This window comes from Perca fluviatilis, chromosome 23 (assembly GCF_010015445.1).
Source record: "Perca fluviatilis chromosome 23, GENO_Pfluv_1.0, whole genome shotgun sequence".
Lineage (NCBI taxonomy): Eukaryota > Metazoa > Chordata > Actinopteri > Perciformes > Percidae > Perca > Perca fluviatilis.
The window spans coordinates 19,841,768-19,855,349 of NC_053134.1; the positions used below are offsets into that span (position 1 = coordinate 19,841,768).

Here is a 13,582-nt window from a genome sequence, read left to right on the forward strand (position 1 = left end):
TAACCCGGCCACATCAAGGTCAGATTTGACAGGGTATATCTGAATTGCTTTAAGGTTCTTCTAAGCACTGAAACCTACACCTTCAGAGTTTCTGGTGGCAGCAGATGGTGTTAAAGATCATGGAAAAATCACTTCCAACATGTATATTCTCGAGAGGGAGAGGGAGGGGGACAGGAAGCAATGAGGCTGATGGGAAATGTGCCGAAAGTTAACGAGCAAATGCAGATGGGTGAAGCTGAGGGATGATAAACTTTCATCTTGGAAATAGAACTGGTACATATACAGTATGCATATTTGATGTTATTTAATTCATTCGTTTACTACAACATTTAATCGCAGTGGATGTAATCAGGATTCTTTTCACCATGGACAGGAAAAGAAAATAGAATTTTTAAGTTGAAAACAAATGTGCAGAAGTTGATGTCAATTACTAACACATTAAATACAAAGTAATTGATTAAGTATTCATCACCTATGCAATTGTATACATGATTTTACTGTGAGAATAAAATGTATTGAATTGAATTTTAGTGTTAACAAAACTTCAAGGAACCACAGGGGAGACATGTGTATGCAGGTTTCAGCTGGTGGGACTGACAGAATGCATAAATGGGATTACAGTAATCACATTTTGAAAAAGTGGCAAATATCATTGGACACACCTACTATAAAAACACTTTGCTACGCTGTAAAGACATGTTGAAATAAAACCAAGATGAAAATGCTGGTCAGAAACATAAAATGCTAAAAGTATTAAATTAGATTAATAGATCATGTTGGATGTTATTTTTCTGTATAACACAGTCATCTTTGTTTTTGCTTTTTTAGAAACAACTACAACAAGTAAAACAATCAAAACCAGCTGATATAGTCTGCCCTCAGTGGCAGAATGTATCAAAGACCTAGATGTTTCAGTAAGTGAATATGACACCAAATGATTTCCATGCAGTGTAATTTCTGTGTCTTTCTTCATTGTTTTGATTTATTTTGAGCAAATTTCTGATACACTTTGAAAAATATATGTAGGCTATTCATGTCATGTCTTTTCAAAGTCTTTACTGTTCAGCATAGATTTTCAAAGATGAATATATAATCTATAATACTTTTATAAGTCTTTTATTAGGACAACAGATCAATAAAGCAGGGGAAAATCTCCTCTGTCCTATGAATACAGGGCTGAGGTCATATAACACGACGACGCCCCCAAGCGGAGGAGAGCAGCGTTACAGCAATAACTGCTAAAAAAAATAAATAATTCGATTCGAGTTTTGGTTTCCAATCAAAAAATGATCTGGACTTTGCTCTTCCATTGAAACCAGCAGAGTACTCGAGCCGTTGCTGTCTTGTTCGGAGGTGGAAGGAAACACAAGGAAACACGGAAAAGAAGAGCGTCTAAATAATGGAGTCGGAAATATTGAAGATCATCTGCGCTAATCTAGGATCAATTAAAACTGATTATTTGATGAATCTCGGCTCAGGCGATTCAATTTATGATATCATTAATGACCGAGATAGATTTGCTTTGTGTAGTCCTTTTGGGCAGCCGAAGGTGGTGGCGAGGACCAGACTGAAACTGTGCAGAGCCAGAGAGTGTCCGGGATCATGCAGGGCGCTGCACCTGTGTAAAAAGTTCCTCCTCACCGGATCCTGTCCGTTCACTCGGTCGAGGTAAATATGTTTGCTAAATGTACGACGCCTAATATGAGTCGTAAGTGCTGGCTGAGTGAGGCCTATGAGTCCTTCAGTTTTACATATCAGTTGTTAGTGTTGTTTCATTGTTGAAGTTAAAATGATCGTTTTCTATTATGCAATTAAAGCTGGTCAATGAAGAACACTGTCACCGGTTTCTTTGGGCGTTGAAGTTAAAGGCCTTGACACAGCTGGTGCGTCAGCGTCACTGTGTCACACGTATGCTAATGGCTCCGTCGAAAAACAAATGGACACTACTCACGTTGCTTTACGGGCTAATTTGAAGTCTGACGGTCCCTTAGACTTTTAAGGTAGCTTCAAATGTAAAATAATGCTATTTAAAGTTCAATTTACAGTTAAATTTAAGTGTTGGACTTTGTGGAACTTAATTTTTTGGAAGCCTGTGTAGTGTAAAGTTACTGTTTGTCATTCTTTGTGCTAAGATAAGCTAACCAGCCGCTAGTTTTAGCTAATGTTACACCATACAAACATGAGTGTAATCAATTGTTCATAACTATTCGTCAAACTATTCCTTTAGCTACATTTGTCCAATACTGTAAAGTTGATTTCATATACAGTACAGGCCAAAAGTTTGGACACACCTTCACATTCAATGAGTTTCCTTTTTATTTTCATGACTATTTACATTGTAGATTCTCACTGAAGGCATCAAAACTATGAATGAACACATATGGAATTATGTACTTAACAAAAAAGTGTGAAATAACTGAAAACATGTCTTATATTTTAGATTCTTCAAAGTAGCCAACCTTTGCTTTTTTATTAATAAGGGAAAAAATTCCACTAACTAACCCTGACAAAGCACACCTGTGAAGTGAAAACCATTTCAGGCGACTACCTCATGAAGCTCATTGAGAGAACACCAAGGGTTTGCAGAGTTACCAAAAAAGCAAAGGGTGACTACTTTGAAGAATCTAAAATATAAGACATGTTTTCAGTTATTTCACACTTTTTTGTTAAGTACATAATTCCATATTTTTTCTTTTTTCCTTTTAAAATAAATAAAAAAATAAAGAAACACATTGAATGAGAAGGTGTGTCCAAACTTTTGGCCTGTACTGTATAATGTAAACTTGACCTCCATTCCACAGTAACATTAGTGGTAACTAGCAGTATCCTGCTAGCTGGGTTTCACTGTTGTGGTTCAGTGGTGACCATTAGCCCTCTTTTTTTTGAGGGGGGGGGGGGGCTTTTCCACCTTTAATTGACAGGACAGCTAGGTGAGAAAGGGGAGAGAGAGGGGGAAGACATGCAGGAAATCGTCACAGATCGGACTCAAACCCTGGACTTCTGCATCGAGGCATAAACCTCTTAAATACGTGTGCGCCTGCTCTACCCACTGAACCAACCTGGCCACACCATTAGCCCTCTTAGCATGTCCCTGTAGATAGGGTTTGTATCTTCAAAACCTCTTTGCAGCTGCTACTATAAAACGTTAACTCATATTGATTTAGATGTGCTACTATGTATGTAGTTAGCTTCATTCATCATCATTCATCAGTTTTTACTTTTAATATGTCAACACTATTTACAGATGTTAGACTTGCCAATTATACTCATGACTGAACTATGTGTGTTGTGTTCATGGATGACAGGACAGGATGCAAATTCTCCCATGAGCTGAACTCTGATCACAATGCGGGGTTACTGCGAGCGCATAAGCTGGAGAGTCTGAGCCGGGCCAAGCTGTGCACACTGCTGCTGCAGAGCGACAACTGGCTTCTGCCTGAGGTAAGTTTCACTACACACACAAGATTCATCCAGAGTGGTTTTTCAAATCAGATTGTTAGATCAAAGAGTAAATCAGAGCCATAAACCATTGCCTCAGTTATGGAAGGGTACACAGTAAGGATTCATATTTTCTGATCCGGTTGCAGAAGCACACTATTCCGGGTTTTTAAGGTATACTTTTAGCTATACTCAAAATACATTGGTCATATTTCATGCAAAACTAAATGCAAAAAGAAATGTGCATAAACGTATGGGTTCCCAACCTGACCGCTTTAGTGTATTTGGTGGTATTAATAAGGCAAAAGAATGCCATGTATGTTAATCAACATTAGAATGAACAACACATAAACTCTACATGCAGCTTAAACTTAAGCTGTAAGAATATGAAATTTCAAGTTCATTTCCTGTAATCTGTCTGCTGAGAACAGCCTCATGGAAGTGATATTTGTCATTATATAATCAAACGAAATGCGTTAAAGAACAAAATTCATTATCAGTTTTTTGACCTGGATTTCACCGGGCGCAGCTGGCACTGCACTGCTTTCCTGCAGTAATGTGGCCGCCGGAGCTGACTCTAGGACTTGTGCAAAGGACTTGCTTACTTCTGTAGTGATACTTATATTTTGGACCGATCAGCCTATTTGGTTTACGCTTAGAAAATAACTTTTTTTATAAGAAACCCTAGAGTTCTTTAGAGTAACAGTAGTTTGTTGACTTCGTCAACACTTGGATTTAGCTGGATACCATCTGTATTTGTCATCTTAAAGGAGTTGTTCACTGAAAAATGAAATATTGTCAATATCACAACAGCAATTTCCTGTTTTGTTGTTTTCCAACCCCTTTTCCTTGATTGTAACCACCTTTTCTCCCTATACCAGATATGTCGTCATTACAACAATGGCGGCGGGGAGTTCGGTCTGTGTCAGGAGGGCTTTGCCTGCAAAAGACTGCATATCTGTGAGAGGTTCCTGAACTACAACTGCAGCTGCTCCAAGGCTCATGATTTTAATTCTCCACAGCCATACAAGAGCCTCCAGGAGAAAGGTGTGCCTGAAGACCTCACTCATTCCTTGAAGTCTGTATATGCAAACATATTGGCTTTGAAGTACGCTGACAGAAAGCAACTAAACTCTTCCACCAGAGAATTCTCTGCTAACCCTGATGGACTGAACAGAAGGCAAAGGCCAAGGCCTGTCAGAGGTAAACTACGCCAGCTGCAAAAGCTTTCATTAAAACTGTTTTCTAAAATAACTGTAAAATGTGCACTTTACAGTACCCTTTTTGTTTGTTTCCTTCAGATAAAACTGAGATATGCATGTTCTTCATCAAAGGACACTGCAAGGATGAGGGTAAGTAATCAATGATACATCATAGATCATCATGCAAAACAGTAATAATTACACTTATTTTGTACTATAGAGTTTAGAGCATATCACGTCATCATCATCAATCTAGTTTCTATGACGATGTCTTTTCTCAGAGCGATGTTTTAAAGCGCACGACAAGATGCCGTACAGATGGGAGGTCAGAGAGGACGATCAATGGACCGCCTTGACTGATAATGAAAATGAGGCGATTGAGAAGGACTACTGTGACCCTAAAAACACATACAGGTACTCTCTACTGACATTCAATGAGATCGTAGTTCTGGGAAGAAGTATTTTCTGCAGATTTATTTTCATTTGACATTTTGAGAAATGTGCTTATTCACTTTTGTGCCAAGAGTTAGAGGTTGGAGACCACTCTCATGTCTGTATGCTAAAGATGAAGCTATAGCTAACAGTTGCTTAGCTTAGCTGAAAGGAAAACCCCAGTATTGATGTGATATTTCAGCAAACTGTTGTATTTGTTTTGTTGCAACTCGACGCATTACTTGCTGTTGAAATGAATTGAATTGTATGAATTCATGGTTATCTATTCTGCTGTCTTTAGTGACAGCACCCCACCTGTACATTTTGACACAATGACCCGTGGATGGAACAAAGTCCGACGACTCTCTACCACAAACTCTTTGCTTGAGCCAACCTTCATCCACACCACGGAGTGGGTTTGGTACTGGGAGGATGAGTTTGGAAAGTAGAACATGTACGCTTCAGCTGTGAGTAACTGGAGTTATTTTTAGTTTAATTTAGTGGTGATAATCCAGACATTAGGAAATGTCACAGTTTACAGCACAACACACTACACATCCATGCACAAAATATGACCAACTTAAAGTCTATAAAAAACTGTCATCAGAACATAACTGTTGTTTAACGTATGGTGAAGTGCTGAGTTCTGCATTTCCTGTGTCCTGTGAAAGCTTCTGTCATCAATAATTTTTTTTATAGAAACAATGGAATAGTTATGTAATGTTATTTGGGATATATTCTGAAATGGAGATGTCCCAGTCTCCCCAATCTGCAACATTATATTATAGCCAATCCAGATATGTATTATCTGACCATTATACGGCTGATCAAAGTCCGATGTCATTCCTCTCCAGTAACGCAACGTCATTAAAAACTTTATAAACATTGAAAGAGTTCCTCATAGATAACAGTGCCAGTTAGCAAACAGTAGAGCAGCATTCCCAGCTTTGCTCTGAAGTGGAATTTTACATCCATTATCTGTAGGGCTGGGCATTGTTCAAACATTTTTGATATCAGTACCAGTAATAAAAACAGTATTAAGCAACTTCAGCAACATTTAAGGAAGTTAATAGGGAAAATATGCATATTTAATTTCTTGGGGAGAGTTAGATTATTATATAGATTTGAAACCACTTCATAATATTATGCTAAATATAGTCTATATCGACGAAGACTCATTTACGGTGCCGCCAGAAGATCTGCCAGATGTCCCTCAATTTCGGCCATATGTCCCTCACCTTTCGCTTTCTTTGTGTTGGCATTCTAAACTCCGGTCGGTTTATGGTTAACTGCTCCTCAGATCTCTGCAGGGTAAATCCAGACAGCTAGCTAGACTATCTGTCCAATCTGAGTTTTCTGTTGCAAGACTTAAAACAACTTTTAACCCTTGAGTTTTCTTCCATTCGACCATGCACGCGGGTCCTCCCCGGACAAAACTGAACTTTTCGCTACCATGTCTAAACACCACTAACAAACTTATTTCCACTAATTTTACAATTATTTTTGGAATTCATGGTCAATAAAACTCATTTATAGGAAATTACCTTATTCTTGATTTAAAAAAAAAAAGAAGCAGAAATTATGAATTATTTAGACTAATATTATAATATACAAAGGAAGGATAATCACAGACTTGTATATGTCAACATTCAGTGAGGATACTGTTTCGAAACATTGAATAAAACACCCAAAATTCAATTAAAGTACAGATCCGATCTTTTGTTGTACTTGCAAAGCCCGTTGTATGGAATCATCCATGTTATTATGGGGTAATTAAAATTAGGTAGTTAAAGAGAAACACATACTTCTGATATAGATATTTTGAAAACGGGTCAAATTTGACAGTTGACAATCATTTGAGTATATTTATACATTTAATTTTTTTTCAATTTTAGTTTTTGTAGGCATACCACAGTAACTGGCTCCTGATTGGTCATGTTTTGAGGTAAAAACCGACATATCTGTCTTGTGTTGCAGGCTGGTGGACGCAAAGTAGCAGACGTAGACAGTCCTACACTGGAGCAGAAGTTTCTGGACAATGACAAAGATGTGGTGGAGTTCACCGCTGGTTCACAGTCATACTCACTCAGTTTCCAGGGTAAACAGATTGCACGCAATGGATCTCTGTGTTCACTGTTTTGTGCATTTTAAAATATTCAAGCAGTTATAATCTTCTCTTTTCCTCAGACATGATACAGACAAACAAGGAGTATGGCACCAAGAGGCTCGTGAAAAGACGGCCGCTGTTTGTCTCCGCAGCTGATGTCAAAACAAAGAAAGCGAGGTACGAAATCCCAAATATACTGTTGGTCCCGCTGATGTTTTCCACCTTTTTAAGAAACATTTAATTAAACCACTTCACAATAAAACTAATCCTAATCCTACTTTGCTTTCTGACCACAGAAGGCCTCCTGGTCAACTAAATTTGACCGCTGTACCCGACCACTGGGACAAGACACAGATTCCTCAAACAGGATACAAGGTATTGTGAAAACACCGCACCTTCAATATGCATGACAGACAACTCTACTCTTTATTTTAGTTTCTCCTAACATTCATGCCCTGGCTTAGAAGTTTTGCAAATAGTAGCCAAATCCACGTCATAATGTTTCATAATGTGCATATTTGCTTATTCGTCTTCTGGGTGTGATTTTCTGACAAAAGGTGGGTGGGGATCAATGTAGTGTTGTTAACAAAGAAATAAGATCATACTATATGCAGCATAAAATATTGTTGACACTGTGCTGTTTTGGCAATCTGCAAAGGTCCTGTATTGTATTGTATTGGTCCTTGTAAAATTGTGATTCTGGAAAACCACAGCCAATTTCTTTACCAAATGCCAGTAAAGGTGTATTCTGGGGCTAAACTATTAATTGTAATTATGGACTAGTGTAATACCCAAATCACAGGAGGTGCAATATTTGCCGAAATGCCATTCTGAATGTACCCTGGGTAACAACAATTTCTTTTCTCTTTGTGTTCCAGCGAGTCCCCCTGCAGCGCTCCTCGGATGAACTTAAGGAGAGTGAAACTGTTTTCTGTAAAACCATGAGAGGTTTTGACATTGTCCAAATAGAGAGGATTCAGAACAAAGCTCTTTGGGAAGTCTTTCAGTGGTACGTAGGTGATTTTCATGTGCTTTGTCTCGCAAACTTATGATAGTATCCATCCCAGTGGTCGTGTCTTTAAAATATCTTCTTAGCTGGGTTATTATTGTATGTGCTCAGATAACCATCACTCTCTGGTTTTTAAAGCGAGAGTATGTAACTTTTATAAAGAAGAAATAAGACCTCTTCCTCTTAAAAAAGAGAAGTTGAACATACATATAAGCAGTTAAATGCACCGTTGCTCAGTTGAGGGGTTTTGCTGCTACACCAAGTAGCTTAAAGGAGAATTCCGGTCGATTTCAATACGTAGCTCTGTTTGTAAATTTGGAGTACTGTCTGTAGCGAGAAAAATAAAAACAATCGGTGTTGCCTACACTGTTTTATCCTCCTGCTAGTGTTAGCACCCAGGAGGCTGAAACCGGGCAAACTTTAAACATGCGTTTAGCCTCTTAACATGTTCGAAATGTCATTAAAAGTGCCTACCCATGTGAAGTGATTCCTTCCGAGTGAACACAGTGAATCTGACTGCAGTAGATGTGAAAGAAATCTGGAAGGCACCGTTGGTAGGCAATGGTTATGGTTAGGGTTAAGGTTAAGGTTAGGGTTAGGTGCCTTGAAGGCAGCGGTCGCAGCGCTGCCTGGAAGGAGCCGTTGGGGGCAAAAAACACCATCGAGCAGAGGGTGGGAGAGGGTTGTTTTTTTGTTTCTGTTCTGTATGTTCAAAAATATAAAAAACAATAAGATTTTGATCTTAAAAAAAATATATAAAAAAATACTAAAATTGGTGATGCCATTGCCACCCATTAAGGGGAGACACTACAGGTGAATAGGGAAAATATTTTAACTAACAGATATTACCATGAAACTTCCCCAGTTGATTACTTACAATAAGACAATATTTTTTTGTATTACAAGTTTTCAGAACGTTTATGTTTAATTATGCAAATTAGGAATTATCTAATTAAATATGTGTTAATTTGCATAAATAATGGTGCATCAGTATTTTTCAACTTGGACCCTATTTCATCATGCATTGGTGTTCAATTCAATTTTATTTTATAGTGTCAAATCATAACAAGAGTTATCTCAAGACACTTTACAGATAGAGTAGGTCTAGACCACACACTATAATTTACAGAGACCCAACAATTTCCCACGAGCCAGCCTTTGGTGCAACAGAGGAAAAACTTCCTTTTAGGCAGAAACCTTGGACAGACCCAGGCTCTTTGTGGGCGACATCTGTCACTGCCGGTTTGGACACAGACACTGATACAGATATACAGATACGGAGAAATATGATTCATAATTATAGCGGAATGATGAACAGTGGGATTGTTTAAGTGACTAATTTTTTTTGAAATATTTTAAAAACCTTTTGAAATCTTTGGTCCAGTATTGAGTGAGAACGCTTTAACCAGCAGCTGTGAACCGGGCTGCAATTGAAAATGTGTAGTGTCAGTTTTTAGACAGATTTTTTAAAGATTTTATGGATTTTGTTAACATTAGTCACTTAGACATCAATGCATGGGAAAGTGTGCATATTGGCACATTTAATTAGAGAACGCCTCATTTGCGTAAAGTTCAGAAAACTTGTAATACAAAAAATGATTGTCATCAACTGGGGAAGTTTCATGGTGATATCTGTTAGTTAAAATATTTTCCCTATTCCCCTGTAGTGTCTCCCCTTAACAAGGGCTGCAATATATTTCAATACTTTCCACCACTTGGATTCCTTAGGACATTTTATATGTTATAGAGGTGACTTTTATGAGACTACATCAGTTGATGTAGAGTTTCTGTGGTAATTTGTGTGGGGTCATGTTGCATAATGCCTGTACTAATAAGCATGCATTGCTAAATGTATCAACCTGATTTAAAGTTTCTGATTTATTTTTCCAAAATAAAGGCAGAAAAATCAGATGATGAACAACAACCAGGGGCGCAATGTGACTGAAAAAAAGCTTTTTCATGGCACTGCCTCTAAATACGTAGATGTCATCTGCCACACCAACTTTGACTGGAGAATCTGTGGAACTCATGGAACTGTTTATGGCAAAGGTGAGTTGAAGAAACTTTCATTAAGCTGTTTACTGATGTTATAACAATACGCTGTTGTATTAATACAAAAATAAAAATAAAATTCTAAAATCTTAACACTCCCCAAAAACTAACTTTTTACCCCTATCTGGTGTTTAAACTGTCCATCAGTTTTGCTTTAGAATAGTTTACTGTGGTTCAGAGGGGTCATAGCTCCTCCCAAGACAATGGATTACAATGGATAGCAATCTTCTATGTAGGGCTTAAAATGCCAAAAAAAATAAATTTAAAAAAACAGCAACTGAAACAATTAGTTGATTAATTGACAAGTCGATTGACAGAAAATTGATAAGCAACTGTTTTGATTATGGATCAATTGTTTAAGTCAATTATCAAGCAAATATGCCAAACATTCACTAGTTTCAGATTCATGATGGTGTGGATTTCTGCTTTTTTTTGTCGTATGTGATAGTAATAGAGCTGTCAAAATGAACACGATAATGAGTTAACGCAAATTCCTTTTAACGTTACTAATTTCACGCACGTGCGTTCTGTGATTTGGGCTGCTCTATAGTTTAAAGACACCTTCAATTAATTAAGTAAAAGTAAGTAAATTAATCAAATTGGCAGTTTCATACATCAGTGTTTCCCGTACATTTAAAATAACACCACATACATCCAATCCATTCCAGTGTTTCCCCTATTCACTCTCAGCAGCCCACCACAGTGAGCTCATGCACAAGGGAACGGTCTGTGGTTAGTTCATATGTCTGTATTAATAGCAGGACAGTCACGTACTAGATAGAAGATATAGATAGCTAGATAGCAAGTTTAACATCTTGACATTTTATAGACCAAATAAACAGATAATTGTTCATTTATTATGTATTTATTGTTTATCTAGCATCTTTGCACATGAAGTACAATGATCTTACAATAATCCAGACATCTCTGTGTCCAAACCCAGGTAGTTATTTTGCCCGGGATGCAGAATACTCCCACAGCTACACCGGTGACTCTGATGTCAAGTCCTTGTTCATCTCACGGGTGCTGGTGGGAGATTACACCAGAGGGTCCTCCGACTACGTCCGACCTCCTTCTAAGGACGGCGGAGATATAAACTTCTATGACAGCTGCGTCGACGATGTTATATCCCCTTCCATCTTTGTCGTGTTTGAGAAGCACCAGATCTACCCCGAGTACCTGCTGCAGTACAAGTCCACGCAACCGCCCGTCGACTTATTTGGTACTGCGTTAGTACCGGCACTGAGACCAGTACCAGCACGCAAACCAGTACTGCCACCCAAACCAGTACTGCCACCCAAACCAGTACTGCCACCAAAACCAGTTGCCAAACCCAGCATATCAGTTTATCAACTTTATCTAACCCGTTTATAAATCCAGCACAGCCTCATACCCAGAGCCGGTCCACCCTATGCGCAAGGTGCATATGGTAGTTATCGACACTGCAGATCCGGTGTTTTTAGCAGAGCTAGACGGAGAGTAGATTCGGTTAAAAGACAAAAAAGATTCGGCAAAAATAGATCAGTGATGCTATTTTGCCCTCATGTTCTCCGTGAAGTTACCTGGAAGTGAATGTAGCCCCGGTGTGTTTTCATGTGGACTGACTGTTTAAAAATAGCCTTTTACTTGTCAGTAGCTGGTCATACAGTAACTTGGGAGGCAGTTGTACCTTTTGTGCTCTGATTAATTTGGGATGAAGTTATCACACCAATCATATTTAGTTTAAACAAAAACTCAACTTGATCCTGGCTGTTTAGGAAGGAGGTAATGACGAGAGTAAGAGGTGAGTTAGCTGTAAAAGTGAACTTGTTTTAAGTGCTGTGTAGTGGATAGAGACTTAAAGTTGTAAGAAACTAACGTGTTAAAGTTTAGAGAATGGAATTTGGTGTGGTGTTAACAAGAAGATGGAAAGCATTGGATTGACATTGACTATTGATGTATATATTTAATTTAAACTGTTGATTAGCTGGGCAGGATGCACAACTCTCAGTAAATAACCATCAAGTATTTAGCCAATCCATGGTATAAAAAGTATTTTATATTGTATATGTATAAAAGGAAATCTGGGGGCTTCCAGTTTGAATGGGCCTGATGGAGCTGATTAAATGAATAACCGTATTGTCTATAATCTAGATGTTAAACAAAATTAATTTCCTACATTCTGGTGAATTTGTATGCACCTATTTCTACCTTTTTCTGCATCAATTTATGATGGAAGGGAAAACACAGGTGACAATTCAAAATGTAAAACTATAATGAAACATAATAGGCTCTCAGGCATTCTGTATTGCATTCAAAATATAACTCATCCCATCTTCGTTCTCTGAGATGTGGACTCGTGATATTTGGAGAAAAATAAAGTTATAATATTAAAAGAAAAAAGTCAGAATATTTCAGGAAAAATAAATCCACCTGCCCTATAGTCTGCTGTGCATTACGTTATTTCTCGGCTGATTTGACAGTATCTCATTCAGAACGCCAAGTCGTGTAGCAATATTATTGCCCACCTAAACTCAGTGTTGCCTACATTTAAGTAAATAAAAAAAAAGCATTCGGGGCTGAGGCCCCAGAAAAATGACCTGGCGAGGACAATGGTCTGGAAATGGTCTTAATGGCTCAAGGGTCAGGTAGGAGGGCCCCTAAGCAGAATTTAGCTTTGGGCCCCAGGGAGGTCAGGACCGGCACTGCTTAAACCAACCCAGCACATCCTCTTACCAATACCCAGCTAGCAGAATAGTAAACCAACCCACGCCATCTCCTCCACTAGGGATGCACCGAATGTTCAGCAACCAAAATAAGTTACAAGACAGAATAAATGTTCAGCGAACAGTGCCGTTTTTGAAGACAGGATCAAATAGCAACCATTTCACAAAAATGTATGGAACTACAGGGGACACGTGTGTATGCAGGTGTCAGCTGGTGGGACTGCCAGAATGCATTAATGGGATTACAGTAATAACATTTTTAAAAAGTGGCAAATATCATTGGACACACCTATTATAAAAACACTTGGCTAGACTGTAAAGACACGTTAGAAAAGCAAGATGAAAATGATTAATGCTGGTCAGAAACATAAAATGCAGAGTATTACATATTAGATTATTAAATCATGTTTATTTTTCAGAAACCAATGAATTTATGAAACGGCTGCAGTAAGTAAACATGTCTTCAGTGGCAGAATGTATTTCAGACCTAGATGTTTCAGTAAGTGAATATGACAAATGATTTTCTTGCAGTGTAATTTCTGTCATTTTATAAAGATAATAAAATATATATTAGATGATTGGGTTTCATGTCATGTCTTTTCAATGTCTGCAGGCCTACTGTTAACGGTAGAGATCC

The 13,582-nt window shown here is 38.1% G+C and overlaps 1 pseudogene; it reads left to right on the forward strand.

Moving 5' to 3' along the window:
* Positions 1-1,384: 1,384 nt before the first annotated feature.
* LOC120553102 lies at positions 1,385-13,483 on the forward strand (annotated as a pseudogene).
* The last annotated feature ends 99 nt before the right edge of the window (positions 13,484-13,582 follow it).